This window comes from Trachypithecus francoisi, unplaced genomic scaffold, assembly GCF_009764315.1.
Source record: "Trachypithecus francoisi isolate TF-2019V2 unplaced genomic scaffold, Tfra_2.0 Contig00654, whole genome shotgun sequence".
NCBI classification, from domain to species: Eukaryota; Metazoa; Chordata; class Mammalia; order Primates; family Cercopithecidae; genus Trachypithecus; species Trachypithecus francoisi.
This window is the reverse complement of record NW_022680799.1, coordinates 19,598-37,482: the sequence shown is the minus strand read 5'-3', so window position 1 is coordinate 37,482 and position 17,885 is coordinate 19,598. Positions and strand designations below refer to the sequence as shown.

General features: G+C 53.4%; 1 pseudogene; it reads left to right on the top strand.

The window, feature by feature from the left end:
- Positions 1-1,820: 1,820 nt before the first annotated feature.
- On the top strand, positions 1,821-17,427 carry LOC117087461 (annotated as a pseudogene).
- Positions 17,428-17,885: the final 458 nt, after the last annotated feature.

The following is a 17,885-nucleotide window of genomic DNA, read 5'->3' as shown; positions in this document are numbered from 1 at the left end:
GTCCCAGGAATGAAGACATGCAAGGAGCATACTGCCAATGGAATGTTTTGAAAGGACACATGCCACGTGTCTATTTAGGGAAAGATAGGCATGGCTGGTCCATACCTGGCATGGATAGCAAACCTGGTCTGCCCTGACACTGCCAGCAGTAGCAGGGGCTCACCGACTCATCCTCCAGGTGTGTTCATGCTGGACCATACATCTGAGCTGCCCCAGATGGTGACAGGAAGTATTGCAGTCACCAAGTCCTGGAATTGGGATTCTGATTTTGATTTTGGAAGCTCTTACATTGTTTCCTACCTACCTGGGTGTTATGCCAATAGTGGTCAAGCCTCTTGCTCTTGGGTTTAACTGCCAATTCCATGACTGGGTTCCTGCCATAGTCTGAGTGCTTGAGACTTTCCTTATGACCACAAGAGTCTCATTTGGATGAAGACCACTTGTTCAGAGTTTCCTTGATTTGTAATTTATTTTACTCTTTTTTTGTGAAGAGAATGATCTGCAACCACACTTGGACCAGAGCTTTGCTTTAATGGGATGGATTTCCCTGGGCTCAGGGTGATTCCCCTAGCATGGCTGCTTTCAAGTTGGTTTCAGTTAAAGGTACTGTATAAAACCAAGACCTCTCCTAGCACTTTGAGAGACCAAGGAATAAAATAAACACATTAACCAGGCATGGTGGTGTGCACCTGTGGTCCCAGCTACTTGGGAGGCCTAAGTCTGGGAAGTTGAAGTTGCAGTGAGCTGTGATTGCATCATTGCACTCCAGCATGGGCAACAGAATGAGACTCTGTCTCAAACAACAACAACAGCAACAACAAAATGATAATAAGGATTTACTGGGAATATGTATGGAGCATTTGTAATTATCACTAGTATTAATATCCACTGTTGATTCTCTCATTTATTCAAATTAATTTTATTTTGAGACAGGGTTTTGTTCTCTCACCCCAGGATGGAGTGAGGAGGTGCGATCTCGACCCACACAACCCTCAACCTCCTGGGCTCAAGTGATCCTCCCACCTCAGCCCCGCAAGTATCTGAGACTACAGGCAGGTATCACCACACCTGGCTAATTTTTGTATCTTTTGTAGAGACAGGGTTTTGCCACGTTGCCCAGGTTGGAAATTCCTTTTTTTCCCCCCAGAAACAGGGTCTCACTCTGTCACCCCAGGCTTGAGTGGAGTTGATAGGATCATATGTCACTGTAGCCTCAACTCCTGGGACCAGGCCGTTCTCCCTGCTCAGCCTTCTAGGTAGCTAGGACTACAAGCAGATGCCATGATGCCCAGCAATTTTATGTTTTAATGTTTTTGTTGAGACAGTGTCTCACACTTTGTTGCCCAGCCTCATCTCAAATGCCTGATCTCAAGAAATCCTGCCTCGGTCTCCCAAAATGCTGGGATTATAGGTGTGAGCTCCCATGCCCAGCCTCACTGTTGATTCTTGACCAAATCAGCTATTAATAGGGCGGTTGCCAAATGCTGGCTCTCTAACTTCATCCCTCCTTCATTAATTACTGGGTTAGTGGTCACTCTGTGGTAAGGAAGACTTCTCTGTTTGCTATTTATTTATTCAGGTAGATCAGTGTGGATTGGGGGCTAGCGGGGAGGGGCATTGTGCTGTTCAACAAGTTGTAATCTGTCCCTACTGTCATTATTTTTGATGTCCAGATTGCCCCAATCCGGTTAGGCCAGTGGGAACCTGTAACTTTGGCCTGTTTCTGTGTCTACCTCAGGACACCAGTCGTTCCCTTTGCTTCCGACAGGCTCCAGCACACTAGCCTCCTTAAGTGACAATCTGTCACCAGATGTCTGTGAATGCAGACCCCACCTCCCATGAAATCTGGAGGTCAGAAATTCTGCTCCAGGTGAGAGCTGAGCTGGTCTCAGCTTCTGTTTCAAAAGAAACTGTTGAGCCAGCTGGGGGCAATGGCTTATGCCTGTAATCCCAGCACATTGGGAGGCTGAGGTGGGCAGATCACCTGAGGTCAGGAGTTCCAGACCAGACTGGTCAACATGGTAAAACCCCATCTCTACTAAAAATACAAAATTTAGCTGGGCATGGTGGCAGGTGCCTGTAGTCCCATCTACTTGGGAGGCTGAGGCAGGAGAATTGCTTGAACCTAGGAGTCAGAGACTGCAGTGAGCTGAGATTGTGCCATTGCACTCCAGCCTGGGTGACGATTCTATCTACCTAGTCACCTGGGTAGCTAGATTCTATCTCAAAAAGAAAGACAAAATGAAAAAACAAACAAACAAAAAAAACTATTCAGCCACCTTCCACTATGTGGGGCAGAATCCCAGAGATGGCCCCTCAGGAAGGGGCTGATTCTAAATTGTTGGTATTTTCCAGCTATGACATTCAGAAAACATGAAAATAAATCTGCACATCCTTCTAACTTATAGGTCATTGATGATGTTTTTCATCCCAGGATCCCCTTCCATGAGAGTAGTTTCATCTTGCCCGTGGTGATATAATTGTCTTTTCGTTTCCATCTCCCTTGTTGTTGGAGATGTTTCCTGTGATTACCATCATGTGGATACTAAGCTCTTCCCCAGTAACATTTCTATGACATCGAATGGGTAGGGATCTGTGCAGCATCCACAGGCCTTCCATTAATTCAAGGCATCCAAGTAGTAGGTGACAGAGTCCCTTGTCTGCCCAGAGGGGCTCCAGCCTCTCAGGATGGTATGGGCTGGCTCACTTCCTGAGTGCTGGCCATCTCCCAGGTCCTGGCTGTGTCTTCCAGGCACACCTCAGAGAGATTCAGCAGGTGCTGCTTCTGACACTGGATCCTAGGGCTGACCTGGAAGCCACAGCCTCACTGCTGACAGGCTGGTATGTAGATAAGATAGGATTCTTTCTACCACCTTGTACATAACTCTTAGTATGTGGGATGCTGCCCTTTTTGAAGCCTCCATGCCATTTCACAGCTTCCTCGAGGGGTGGAATGGTAGGAACCATGACCCCTGTTCAGAGGGGACCATGGTGCCCAAATGGCTCTCAGGTGTGTGTGGACTGTGGTCTGTGCTGGCCATGAAGTGGGCAGGAGACCATGACACAGGCTTACAGAGCAGAACTGGAAGGTTCTGCTGTTTTCTGTACCAAAGTATTAATGCCTTTTTTTTTCAAATTTTTTTGGAGATGGAATTTCTTTCTGTCACCCAGGCTGGAGTGCAATGGTGAGATCTCAGCTCACTGCAACCTCCACCTACCAGGTTCAAGTGAGTCTCCTGCCTCAGCCTCCCGAGTAGCTGAGATTGTAGGTGCCTGCCACCATGCCTGGCTAATTTTTGCATTTTAAGTAGATGTGATTTCACCATGTTGGTCCAGGCTGATCTCAAACTCTTGACCTCAGGCAATCCACCTTCCTGAGACTCTCAAAGTGCTGATTACAGGTGTGAGCCACCACACCTGGCCCTTTTTGTTTTTGTTAATCAAGAAAAAAAATTATAAAATAGACATAAAATGTACTGTCTTAACTATTTCCAAGTGTACAGTCAGTAAAGTACATTCACGTTGTTGTGCATCCCATCTCCAGAATGCTTTTCACCTTGCAAAACTGAAACTGAATCGGCCAGGCCATGGGGGCCTCACATCTGTAATCCCAGCACTTTGGGAGGCCAAGCAGGGAAGGCTTGCTCAAAGCCAGGAGTTTGAAACAAGCCTGGCCAACATAGATCCCTATCTCTTTAGTGAAAAAAAAGAAACTGAACCATTAAACAATTCACCACCCAGCCCCTGGCAACCACTATTCCACTATATATTTGACTCCTTTATTTAGAATATTTATCGGCAGCACACAGTACTTATTTGTGTGTGACTAGCGTGTTTCACTTAGCATGATGGGCTCAAGTTTAATCCATGTTACAGCATGTATCAGAATGTCCTTCCTTTTTACGGCTGAGTAGTGTTTCATTATGTGGATGTAACACGTTGTGTTTATCCACTCATCTCTCAGTGGACACTTCAGTTACTTTTTCTTTGAGATAGGGTCTCATTCTGTTGCCCAGGCTGGAGTGCAGTGGTGCAATCTCAGCTCACTTTAGCCTCATACTCCTGGGAACAAGTGACCTTCCCACGTCAGGCCCCGAAATAGGTGGGACTATAGGTGTGTCCCACCACACCCAGCTAATTTTTGTGTTTTGTAGAGACAGGTTTTCATTATGTTGGTCAAACCTGTCTTGAACTCCTGACCTCAAGTGACCCACTTGCCTCTGTCTCCCAAAGTGCTGGGATGACAGGCACGGGCCACCGCACCTGCTGGCTGCCTTTTTACTTCATCAGTAATATCTTTTGATGCTCAAGAGTGTTGATTTTGATGAAGTCTAGTCTATTTTTTCCCTTCATTGCCTTTGCTTTAGGCATATCTAATTAATCATTGCCTAATCCAGTGTTATGACGCTTTCTCCCATGTTTTCTTCTGAGAGTTTATGGTTTTAGTTCTTATCCTTGAGTCACTTACTTAGTTTTTGGTGATGGTATGAAGGAAGGGCCCAGCTTCATTGTTCTGCATATGGCTGTTCTGTGTTCCCAGCTCTCTTGTTTGCAGTACTGTCCTTTCTCCACTGAATGGTCTTGGCACCATTGTTGGGAATAATTTGACTAGCTAAAGCTTTTTGCGGTTTTTTGTTGAAATATGGCTTCACCAGTATTCCTTGGAGATGTGCCAAAAACTGCAGTCCCCTCCTGCCAGGGTATGTTTCCACAATTTTTCATCCTATCTCGTGCTTCTGACTCTGCTCACCCTACTGCTTCTTATCCTGCCTCTGAGTGAAGTTTGCACAGGCTGGTGGCGAGAATAGAAACCCATCACCCACCCCTCACTCAGAAGTCAAACAACAGGTGGCCATAGTTCTCTAGTTACTGGTTGGGGGGGCAGGAGCGTTGCACCTTGGTGTGTGGATACTTGAAGCATGGAGGTCTGGCCTCTCCGGAAACCCCTCCCTGGCAGGGAAACAGATGAGGTTGTGGTGCTCTTGCTCTCGGAGTCGGGTAGCTGTGATGTCTCTGGGAGCCAGGTTCTCTGCTGTCTCCTGACCATCAACAGTTCCTTTGTGTTTTCTCATAGTTGCCTGCGGGCAGACCCCTGCTCGCTATGGTGACCTTGAGCGTCCTTTGCCTGTCCACCCCACTCCCCCCGCCTCCCCCAGAGCATGAGCAAGAGCCCTTCTCATGGTGGGTGGGGGCTGGTGCCCTCTTGCACGAGGCCTGGCCCGCCCCCTCTCCCTCCGCCTCGCCACTCCCCAGTCCCTCTTTGGGCTGCACACTGCTGGCAGATGCATGGAGGTGGTGGAGCCCTGGGTTGCTCCTGCTGTTGCAGTCCCCAGAGCTAGCACCCCCCTGGACTAGTCAGAGTGACAAAGCAGCTGGGGATTGTAGATCTCCAGTCTGTCACCCACCATGGAGTGGCTTGACTCACGCACATCTGGGACCCTGATTGAGGTGGCATCAGCCACGTGGTCTGGTGCCCAGTGTCTGCATCACTGTGCTTGGGAAACTTTGGCTTTGTCACTGACAAAATTCTTGAGGGCTTCCTCCAGAATGAAGGCTCTGTGGATGATAGTAGTTAAATTTCAGAGGAGCATGCTATCACTCTTCCTCTGGTTCTGGGGAAGAGCTGTGGGTCTCCTTCCACAGTCTCTGCAGCCCATTCCCTGGCCTCAGGCTTTGCTGTGTGGAGGCTGTCTCAGAGTGCAGGGTCTCCCAAATCCTCACCCTCAACATCACATGAGAGGAAAAGGGGGAAAAGCTGAGGACCCCATCTTGGGCCTCCTGAGTCACAAAGCACCCTTCCTGCTTCCAGCACAGACTTGCTTCATGTGCCTGGCCAGCGCTTGGGGGCCTGCTTATTCCCAGGGTGTCATCCTGTGGGCTCTGGGATGCTCTCAGTGCTCCAGCATGTGCTCATGGCTCAGCAGGAGCAGAAACTGCTGCACTGCATTGTGTTCCTGTTGCTCCTTCTGCCTTCTGAGCAAGTGGAAACACACCTACATTCAAGGGCCAGCCAGAAAGGCTCTTCTAGGCTGTCACCTGTGAAGATTCCGTGTCCTCATGGGTCAGGGGGAAGAGCAGGTGGCTGTCCCTGTAGAAAGCAGGAGACGCCTTTCCATTCTCTACATTCACTTACTCTTGGCCAGACCTTGGGGTGGGTGGGCCCTGCTCAGAATGACTTGCAGTGGCAAAACCAAGTACCCAGAGATGTTCCAATCTTTGCTTCTTCCAGTTGAGGTAAAACACAAAATGTGAGAAAATTGGGTCGGAGCTGGCAAAAGGCAGGTATGGAGGTCCGTGTCCTCCAAAGCCCCTTGCCACTTGCCTGGGCCTGTGCTGTACTTGCCATGCAGAAATTCCTGCCTGTCCCTCCTAGTACTTATTTTCAGATGCAAGAAGTGAGGCTCCGGGGGTATCTTCCTCACCAGGTTGAGTCCAGAATGTGTGCTTGCTGCCCAATGGCCCTGTGGGCAGTAAGGATGGCCATGGTGCTGCAGGCCATTGTGTTCCTGCAGGCAAGGGCAGAGACCACGCTGAGGAACTGTGTCTGATTCTTCCCTGAGCCCCAGATCTGACACAAGAAGGTTATGGAGAGCAGCACCTCCCTGCCCCGCTTCTTCACTCTCTGCTGTCTTGGTGTCTAGCAGGTGTATTCTGATTTCTCCTGACCTGGAGCACAGTAGGCATGCTGCTTTGGCAGGAGGCATGGTGCTCTCTGGGCAGGATGTGTGCCAGGCTAGCTCTGGCTGTGCTGAAGTCATGATTTTACAGACCATGGCGCTGTGTGGTGTGGAGGCAGCAGGAACCTGGCTGGTGTGTATGACTGTGGCCATATCCTTGGGGGCTCCTGCTTTTGGAAGCCCATCCTATCTGGAGGGTGGGAGTTCCTGGTACAGTAGGAGAGGCTGCCTCCAGGAGTCAGAGCTGATATGCACACCTCCTCAGCTGACCTCCAGACTGTGGGGGTGGAGGGCAAGGGCTGGTGGCCTGGGCCTGTGCTCCTCTCTGTGCTACCCTTGGGGACCTGTCTTCCTCCTCAGTTTTTAAGAGAGCCACCCATGGTGGGAATACTGATTGTGTTTCAGACACATAGCATTTCATCATGTCTTTTTTTTTTTTTTTTGAGACGGAGTCTTGCTCTGTCGTCCGAGCTGGACTGCAGTGGCCAGATCTCAGCTCACTGCAAGCTCCAGCTCCTGGGTTCACGCCATTCTCCTGCCTCAGCCTCCCGAGTAGCTGGGACTACAGATGCCCACCACCTCACCCGGCTAGTTTTTTGTATTTTTTTTAGTAGAGATGGCGTTTCACCGTGTTAGCCAGGATGGTCTCGATCTCCTGACCTCTTGATCCACCCGTCTCGGCCTCCCAAAGTGCTGGGATTACAGGCTTGAGCCACCGCGCCCAGCTCATCATGTCTTATACCAATTTGGTAAGTTTCTCAAGACAACCCAGGGAAGTCCAGTCAATTTACCCATGTCTTTTCTGGGCAGTGTTCCTCCTGGAACACACTCCACTGGTTTCTTTCCTGAGCCTCAGGATCTGAGATCTTTGTGGCTGTCAGCATGTCCCAGTGTGAGCCCTGGGCTCTTGGAGCACTGTGGTGTGCACGTGCTACACAGTGTGGCCTCAGAGTCGCTGGGGAGACTGGGTCCTATCTGGAAGGGTAGTAAGTCAGGCCCTTCCAATGAGCTGGAGAGGCTTTTAGGCCCCAGTGACAGTGGCCACCCAGGTGACCTAGGTCTATCCACCCAGGCCTCCAAGTCTGAGTGCAGCCACAGCCTTGGCCTGCTTGTGGAGGGGGAGACGGGATGCTGCCCTGACCTGTGGCTGCTGCGACTGCGATTATTTGGATTGTGACTATGCTTTTGTTTTTCTTCCTCACTTATGGGCTTGTTCTCATCGCTCTCTCAATTTCCGCTTCCCATGTATGGTCCCATCTCTCCCCCTCCCTACCCCATCCTCTTGTTGTCTGCTCTTCTGTGTCTTCCAGCTTCTCTTCGTTGTCTTAGCTGGAGATTCTGCACTACTGTCTCCAGCGCCCTGCACAGCCCTACCCAAGCCAGCCTCCAGGCTCTCCACATCTACCAGGCATTGGCTGCGCTCCTTCCTTCCTTTCCTCCTGCCCAGAATGCACGTCTGTGCCTGCCAAAGCAAGGGGCAGGCTGCAGGTGACTCAGAGGCTAGTTCCAGAAAGAATGAAGCCCCTATGTTGTGGGGAGGCAGCCTCCAGCTGGGCCTGGCCCCTGGCTTTGCAGACTAGCCTGGTTTGGGTGGGGGTGTGGCTGTGAGCCAGGAAGAGGCATGTGGCCCTGGCTGGCCACTGCAGGTATCACAAGCTCTCTGGCGTTGGTGGCCCTGTGCTTGGCCTTGGTTTGAAGAGTTGGAGTCATCACACATCTGCAGTGGTCAGGTTCACCCCCGCTCTGCAGGGTTTGGCACTTCGGAAGATGCAGAGGCCTGGGACTTCTGGGTAGTGTGGTTTGTGCCTTCTTCAGAAGTATCTGTCACCCAGCCTGGAGGTGCTGTGACCCACAGCCTGCATGTGAGGCAGTGGGGTGGGAAGAACCTGGGGCTTGACCCTATAGCCCACAGAGGCTGTCAGTACTTGAGAGCCTGGCTAGGGCCTGCCAGCCTTCACCTGGGGAGCCCTGTTCATTCACACACACCTCCAGGGGCAAATGAGAGTACGTGGTGACCTCATAGAGATTGGGACTGCATAGGCAGAAATGACAAGCTCATTGACGGATCTGAGGTCAGTGAAGCGCAGTTCAGACCTGTAGGGGACTTCAGGGATGGCAGAATTAACCAATCTCAGAGAGCTGGAGATGAGCTGTGCTCACAGCCCCGTGTCCGTCCCATTCACCTGAGAAGCAGCACACTAGCGAATGGGGTATTTGAGCACAAGATGAGAAAACGTGTTGGCCCCCAAGTGCTGGAGGGCTGGCATGGTGGTCACACCACATAGGGACACTCTTATTATGCAGGAGCCACTGAAAAGGGAAGGACCTGAGGGCTTGGACCAAGGAGAGAGAACAGTGTCTAGGAAGCTTCTGGTAAACTCCATGACAGGAAGGGTAACCAGCAAGACCCAGGCGGGTGAGCTGAGGTGCTGTGAGGCTCAGCCCAGTGGGAACTGGTGGGGCTTTGGGGACACATCCTTACGCAGCAAGCAGGTGTGACTGTGGCCAGGGACTCCATGGGGAACATGGCCCAGGAGGGATGCAGAGCTGAGGGAGAGGTTTGGCTCTGCAAACCTGTGAGAAAATAGCTTGAGAGGGCTCCATGTGACTGCCAGAGGCAGAGGCAGGCTCAGGGGCAGTGAGCCCTCCACACCCTTTGGAAGGACCAGGTGAGGTAAGGCAAGTGCACCAACAAGGAAAGGTAAGTTTCTAGTTCCCATGTGGAGGTTGTCCCCTCCCCTGAGCTGTAGGGAGAATGTCTAGACTCAGGATCCCAGTCCAGGATCAGAGGGTGGGCCAGGGCTGAAACTGGAGGAGAAGGACCCTGGTCTAACTTCCTACCCAGCTGGTGCCCTTGTAGTCAGGCGGTATAGGTACAGCTATTATATTTCATATTTTTCTCCTTTTTATTATTCTTTTTCCTTTTTTGAGAGGAGGTCTCCCTGTCACCCAGGCTGGAGTGCAGTGACACATCTTGGCTTATTGCAACCTCCACCTCCTGGATTCAAGCAACTCTTCCGTTTCAGCCTCTTGAGTATCTGAGAGTACAGGCCCATGCCACCACACCAGGCTAATTTTTGTATTTTTAGTAGACACAGGTTTTCAACTTTTTGGCCAGGCTGGTCTCAAACTCCTGACCTCAAGTGATCTGCCTGTCTCAGCCTCCCAAAATGCTGGGATTACCGGCGTGAACCACCGTGCCCAGCTCTTCCTTCCAAAACAATGTAAATTATTGCCCGAAGACTTGAAGATACAGATAACTAGAAGTAAACAGTCTGGCACGGTGGCTCATGCCTGTAATTCCAGTGCTTTGGGAGGCTGAAGCAGGCAGATTGCTTGAGCTAAGGAGTTTGAGGCCAGTCTGGGCGAAAACGGCAAGACCTGTCTCTACAAAAAAAAAAAAAAATACAAAAATTATACAGGTGTGGTGATGTGTGCCTGTGTTCGCAGCTACTCCAGAGGCTGAAGTGCAAGGATCCCTTCAGACCAGGAGGCAGAGGCTATGATGAGCCAAGATCACACCACTGCACTCCAGCCTGGGTGACAGTGAGACCTCGTCTCAAAAAAGAAAATGCCTCCCACCCCATAGCTCCATCCTCAGACTCAGCCACTGATCTGTGGGGCGCCACCTGGACCCGTGGGGACATTTTCCTGACAGGGAGACTTGAGTGTATGGTGATGTGGGCAGTGTCCCTTGTGGGGTCTGCACCATCCCAGGACACACTCAGAGGCCGCGCCCTGCACCAGCCTCAGCAGCACAGATGTGCTGAGGCCCAAAGGGCTGGGGAACCAACGTGGAGAGGTGAGCACGTCCACTCAGACTCGGCGTCCTGCCCTCAGTGCCCCATTCCCCTTCTCTCATCCACTGGATGCTCCCACCTGCCCTAACAATACTGAGCAACCAGAAGTCCATGCCCAGCAAAAAGGCTTTCCTCTCAGGCTAGGTCTCCAGGACGCTGCTTATAGGTTGCAAATCAGAAGTTTGGCCTACATGCTTGACTGTGCTCCTCTGAGGGTTTTCCTGACCACAAATCCATCGGCAACAGAGTGATGCCCAGGGCTTCTACTGGACTGAGCCTTTGTCTGGCTGTGTCCAGGAAGAGTAGGAGGTGGAAACAATTCAGGAGATGTGTGAAGCCACGGGGTTATTTTTGAACAGGGTCTTACTATGTCGCCCAGGCTGGAGTGCAGTGGCACGATCCTGGCTCACTGCAGTTGTCAACTCCTGAGTTCAACTGATCCTCTCACCCTAGCCTCCTGAGTCACTAGGACTACAGGTGTGCACCACCATACCCAGCTCACTTTTAACAATTTGTTGCAGAGACAAGGTACCCCTCTATCACCCAGGCTAATTTCAAACTGTGGGCCTTGGTGATCTTCCTGCCTTAGCCTCTCAAAGTGCTGGAATTACACGTCTGAGGCACCGTGCCTGGGTTCCTCGTGCTTTCTGTACTCACTTGGGAGGCCGGTGGGAGACCCTGGATCCAGAGATTGGGGATTATGCTGGCCTTCTCCTACTCTGAGGATCAAGCAGTGCCCAAGGGCACAGCCTGGGGAGCTGTGGCCTGTGTCACCCACTGCGTGTGCACAGTGGTGTAGAAGCAGGGCTAGGAGGTCCCCTGCAGATATATGTGTCTTAGTGAGCCCTCCGCAGGGTGGGCTGTGTGGGTGTTGGGCCAAGTACTTCCCTGTAACAAGCTGGTTGTTCAGACCAAGCAGTGCAAGGCACGTCCACTGAGGGCCAGGCACAGTGGTACCCAGAGGGTGGTCCCACTCTTGGCCTGGCTCGTGCCTCCCATGGGGGAGCAAAGCCACCAGCCCGGGGTGGGATGTGGTCATATCTGGAGGCTGAATGCTGTGGGCCAGCAGCCTTCCCAACCCTGAGCCTTCCTCCTCCACCTAGCAGTGGTTCAGGCCCACTGAGGAGCACTGCTGGTGTGCCCGCTGCTGAAGCACCTGCATGCTTTCGGAAACAGCCTGAAGCCAGAGCAGACTTCACCCACTCCCACGCCACCAGGTCCCTGGAGGAGTTCAAAGGGTGGGTGGCCCTTGTGGCTTCCCACCACTGCTGTCTCCCCTGCTCTCCCCTCCTCATCCATTGCCCACAAGGATCTCACCCCAGGGCATAGGGAACAGGGTAAGTCCCCTCCTACTCACCGGGCACTTGAGGCCTCTGGAGGGCTAGGCATGTGCCTTATCACCCCGACCAGTGGGCTCCCAGAGCCTCTCTCTCTGGACTGGCCAGAAGCCCCATCATGCTGCCATCTTTACTTCCTACCCCTATCAGAAGAGCTGGCGTGGCAGACTCCAGGCCCACCATAGTGGGCTGTTTGTGTAGGACTGAGATGAGGAGTACGTGGGAGCTGCACTGGCTCAGCCCCCTGTGTGCTGTGTCTCCTTTGGATGTTCACTGGCCTCTCCAAACCTTGGTTTCTTCCTCTGAGAAACGGGGGTTGAAGCTAACTCTGATCTCCTGGAGATCCCAGGTGCTCTCCCCTGGCAGAGCTGACCCTCAGTGATGGGAGCCCTGGGCTCATCTGTGAGCAGGGCCTCCTTACCGGGCAAGCAGCAGGTCACCCTATTTCCTGCACGTCCCCTGTCCCAAGGTTTGTCCAGCAGAAACTTGACCTTTTCGTGCAGCATTGCTTTGCCACTGGCCCCTGGACACATTGTTCAGAACTGTGGGTGTTGCCCCGTCACATATGTGTCTGTGTTCTCTGCGTATTCTAATGAGAGAGAACCCCTGTGGCAAATGAGAACAAGAAGCATAGAGGAGGTGGAGAAGAGGGGGCTGTTGGAGGGCCACATGCTTGTTTTAGTTTCCAAAGCAAACCCTCAGGTACAGGAAAGCCCTGCCCTGTCCCACGTTTCTGGTGACAGGCAGGTTTCTACCCTTACCTGTCCAGGGAGCACTGAGCCCCTTGGTCTGGGAAAAGCCCACCCATGGCCCTGGCTTCTAAAGGGCCAGCAACAGAACCAAACCTCACAGAGCTATGCACATCTCTCCTGCACCCTCTGGGGGATGTAGGAAGAGCCAACCCCACCCAGATGCTAGCTGGGACATGGACTTCAGGACACCAGAGGATTTGGCCCCCAGCCACTGGGCCCTCAGCTCATGCCCCAGAGATGTGGCTGACATACCTGCAGCCATGGCAGTATGCTCCCTGACAAGCAGGCTCCCGGCAGTGACACTTCCATTGACTCCCGGTGTGGCTTGGAAAAATAAGCCTCAGCCCCTCTCCTCACAGTCATGCCACTGGCTCCTGGGGATGGATGTTGCTCCTGTGGGTCAGGAAACCAAGCCAGCGGCCTATCCTGGGGTCAGCCTGGCCCTGGCCCCCATGGTCTCCTGTGGTCTTCTCCCAGGCCTTCCCTAGTGGAACACAGACCAGCCCTTCCTAGACTCAACTTTACCAGGCCCTAAAACTGCTTTCTCATGGAAGCAGTACACCGATGACCCATCCGCCCTGTCCTCTCCCGCTTCTGGTCCAGATGAAGGTTCAGCAACACCCAAACTATCCCGACCCTCACCAGCACAGAGCAGAGAAGTGGCCGTCTTCCCCTCATCCCCTGCTTGATCCTCATGGCAGACCTCCAGGCTAACGTGGCACCTGGCGTGCCCACTGACCTCTTTACTTCTTGCCCAAGCCCCTCCCCTTTGGATCCTCTGGGGGATGGTCCTTGGCCCCCACAGCCTCTGAGCCAGCCTCCACCATGGCTGCCTCAGTTCTCTTCGAAAAGCGCCTCAGCCTTGCTAGAATGCAGTGTCCTCAGAGGGCCTGGGTGTCACCTGCCTCTGGCTTGCCCTCTATGCCCACTCACAGCCCTCTGAGCTATCATGTATGACCTCTTATCACCTTGGCCAGGGAGTCTGGAAGCCCAGAGACTAGCAGCGGTCTTAGGGGCATGGAGTGGTGCATCCCTGCCTCCAGTGAGACGGCTGATCCCAAATTGCCACCTCAGTCCCCAGGGCACCCTTTGTCCAGGAAAATGTGCTTATGTACACAAAGCCCTTTCTGGTCTTCCCCAACCTCCAGCTCTGCACAGACTTGGTCACCCCCAAACATGTACTCATGATGCTCTGAGTGTTCAAAGTCTTTGCCCAGCCCAACGTGGCTGAGATAATCCAGTTAAGTCCTCAGCCTGGGCCACTCTGGCAGACCCTGACCCAGCCAGACCAGGACCTTAGCTGGTGGGTGGCAGGTCTGCAGAAGGGAACCATGTGCTCAAAGTGGGCCCCAGCAAAGGGTGCTGTGGAGACTCCTGGGACGTTTCTGCACCGTGAAGTGTGAGACTGGCTGGACCCCTGCCTGCTCTGTAACTAGCAAGGAACTGCAGGTGTGCCCATAGAGGGGAGCTGCACAGTCCAAGCTGCAGCCCCACTTTCTCCCTGATGACTTGTGGCAGCTGCCTCAGGTGGTGAGCCAGGCCACTGCTGTTTCATCCTGACTGGGTTGGGCATTGGCTTCTGTCACTCCTCCTGGTGTTTGCCACCTGCAAACACTGCTGGAGGCTCTGTGAGCCACCAGCTACCCCACCCGCCCTCCCCATGTCAGCCGCCTACTGCATGGGAGACTACGAGCCACGGCCTCAGGAGGACACCCCTGAGTCATGGTTCTCCAGACACCTCAAGGGCAACCCAGAATTTTGCAGGCAGCAGCCAGGTACTCTGTGCCCCTGGAAGTGGGCACCAGGTTCGTCTCCTGCCTTCCAGGTGAGCAGCTGTTCCTGGAGCCAGAGCTTGTCACCTCTCCACCACCAGCACTGACTCCTCACGGCTCCCACATTCACCAGCAGTTTCCTGTCACTGTGGCTGCCAGAGGTCACTGATACGTCCTTCGAGGTGAAGAGCCACATCTACAGCCTGGAGGGCCAGGACTGTAAGTACACTCTGATGTGTGTGCCAGAGGCCCACAACCTGGTGAGTGGTCACCAGCACACATCCTCAGGGACCGTGGAGCCATGGGACTGAACAGACCCCGCGGAGTGCTGTGTTCTGGTGGGAAAGGTCAAGGTTGGGCTTAGAGTTGAGGCTATGTCTCCTTCCCCCATTTCAGTAAAGCCTGATTTTTCCTGATAACAAAGGCAGTGTTGTTTGGAAAACTTAACACTCAGAAGATCATCCTTTAGTCTTTAAAGTCCCCTGGCAGAAGCTGCTCCTCCTAGCACTCAGCGGTCTGGCTGTGCATTGGTCTTGGGGCCCCCACCGGCCTGCCTGGGTGGCAGCACAGGCCAGTCTGTCACTGACCTGCCTGTACCTCCCTCACAGGCCCTAGGCCTTGCTCAGCATATTATGCAGGCCAAGCACATGATCAAGTCCATCTTGGACCAGTGTGGAGCTCGCCCTACAGCTGCTCCTTCCTGTTGTGACTGGGCTTTGGCCCCATGAACCCCAACGGCTCTTATCCAGACAACGACCTAGACAAGATGGGGCAGGATGGTGTCCAGAAGACAAATGAGTACCTGGAGGCAGCCCTGGAGTAACTGCAACTGTTATTTCTGGTATAAACTATGGGGCCTGCCCCACCCACAGCCATCAGGGTCCCCGTCCTCAAAGGATTCGCTCTCCCTCAGCCTGTTGGCAACCAAGTGCCAGTTCCAGGCCCCACTCAGATGGAGCCAGTGTTGTGGGAGGCAGGGCCACACCCCCATCGCCTTGTTGGCACTGTTAGAGGCCTGTAGGGTGAAGACCACTCCCCTCCCTTCACCTTGATGCTGACGGCAGAGGCGCTTCTCTCTGGCAACTCAGTGAAGTGCAGCCCACACACTTCACACTTGCCTTGGGCACCACCCAGGATGAGAATGAAAAGCAGCAGCTCCTCGACTGCATCACGGGTGAGGATGGACTCATTCTCCCAGACCTGGGTCAGTAGCAGCTGAGATGTCCCTGTCCCAGAGGTGCATGGGCTGGGCCCTGACCTGTCCCCAGCTCCCTCCTCCCTCATGGGCAGAGGCAGCTCTGCTCCTCTCAGTTGTGTGCAAGCTGGGTTTCTTTTTTCTTTTTTTTTTTTTTTTTTGAGACGGAGTCTCGCTCTGTCGCCTGAGCTAGAGTGCAGTGGCCAGATCTCAGCTCACTGCAAGCTCCGCCTCCTGGGCTCCCGCCATTCTCCTGCCTCAGCCTCCTGAGTAGCTGGGACTATAGGTGCCGCCACCTCACCTCGCTAGTTTTTTGTATTTTTGGTAGAGACGGGGTTTCACCATGTTAGCCAGGATGGTCTCGATCTTCTGACCTCGTGATCTGCCCGTCTCGGCCTCCCAAAATGCTGGGATTACAGGTTTGAGCCACCACTCCCGGCCAACGAGCTGGGTTTCTAAATCATCAATGTGCTGTCAAGGTTTGAAATTTTAGTACCAGGGGAACCCAGAGCTGCAGCCCATCTTAGGCTACGAGATTGCCAGCTTGGTCTGTGCGCTCTTCTGGTGGTCGTCTGCCGTCAACTGCAATGACTGGGCAGAACGAGCCTGGCTTCTTCAGAGGATTCTGGATGCTCCCGCCCAGGGTGCAGTCCAGGGTGGCCTGGGGGGGTGGGGTGCTGCTCTCCTGAGGCCTGAGGTGCCATCACCATCTCAAGCCCCCCTGATTCTGTGCATCAGTTTGCAGGCCAGATGTTGGATGACTCTGCATTCCTGGGATGACTTCCTCAGCAAGTTTCTGTCTCTACCATCTCAGGAGCCTGGGCTGTCCAGCAGGCACCTGGTAAGCCCCATGGGTAGAGATTGGCCGCCAGCCACTCCCATGACTCCAGGTTCAGCCTGCACCTCCTGGGTAGCTACTGGATGATGCTCTGGCTGCTGCTGGCCACCTTTGAGGCCTCTGTTTTGAATTGGGCCCTCCCTGGCACTGCTCCTTGCCCTAGGCTATGTTCTCTATGCCTCAGACATGAGGCTGCTGACTGAGTGGGGAAGCTGCAGCAGCCCTGATGGTACTGGCCGCTGTGTTCAGAGCAGGCTGGGGGTACTTGCCACACAGCCCAACCCTTGGGCTTGGGAGGTGATGGGAGCACACCCTCCAGTGACGCTTCATCCACACCTATGAAAGCCCACCACTTTAGCAGTGTGAAGTTCTCATCTGCCAGCTATGGAATGTCAACATCCAGCAGACCCAAGAGGTGAGGCACTGGGTGGCGGGGGTGGCTGTGCCAGCTGGCGCTGCTGCGGGCCCCACCATGCTGATGTCCCCATCTTCCAGCTGCAGTACGTCAAGTGCGGGTAACAATAATACCGGGGGACCCAAAGCTGCAGCCCAAGGGAAAAGAGCCAGAGGCCCCAGGCAGCCCCAAAGGAGGCTGGATCTAGCTTTTCCAGGTGAGTGGTCCAGTCACCCCTGCCCCATCCTGGGGCCTGTTTGGGGCTCATTGCTGACTCTTCCTTCATCCAGGGACCAAAAAGCCATTCAGTTCCCCAAGGTCTCCACCAAGAGCCTCTCCAAGAAATGGTAAGTCCCACAGGTGTGAGAACAGCAGGACAATCCCATCACCTGGGCCAGAGGGAGGGAGTGGTGGAGGGGTGGCAGCACAGAAGCAGAGGTGGCTGTGGCCTCACTGGGTCCCAGTGAGGGCCATGCAGGCCCTACTCCCAGCATGCTCCACTCCTGGAGACACTCAAGGTGACAGTTTCTCTACCTACCCCCAGACTGCTTCTGAGCCCCATGCCTGTGGCAGCACGTGCCATCCTGCCCACACTGAAGCAGACCCTGAAGAACTTTGCCAAGTGGCAGAAGAGGCTGCACCTGTACCGCTTGGTGCTTTGAGACGCCTGCATCTACGCCCACAGCTGGTCAGTGCCAGGCACACTTACCTGCAGCTGGAGACTGGCTCTCTATAGAATTTCCTGATAATTCCACTACTTTTAAACTCAGCTAACTCAAGATGAAAAAAGTACTTGATCTCCAAACTGACAAAACTGTTTATGTTCTAACATTTTGCTATTTGCTATTCACACAAAAGTGTATGATGAAGTTAAGTATCACTCTACTTGTTGAAAACTGAAAATAAAGCTTGTTTCTTTCCAGGTCACATAGGTGCGCCTTGTTCCTCACCGGCTATCAGGCATTTCTTCCCAGTCCCTGGCCCCTAGCCCAGCCCCTGCTGCTTCAGGGACCTTCCTGGGCAGCCAAGGACTCTTGCTCATCCTGGGACCCGGCAACTGCCCTAGAAGAGAGGCATTGGCAGAGCCGCACATACCTCCCTGGAGGCGGGAGAGCCTTCT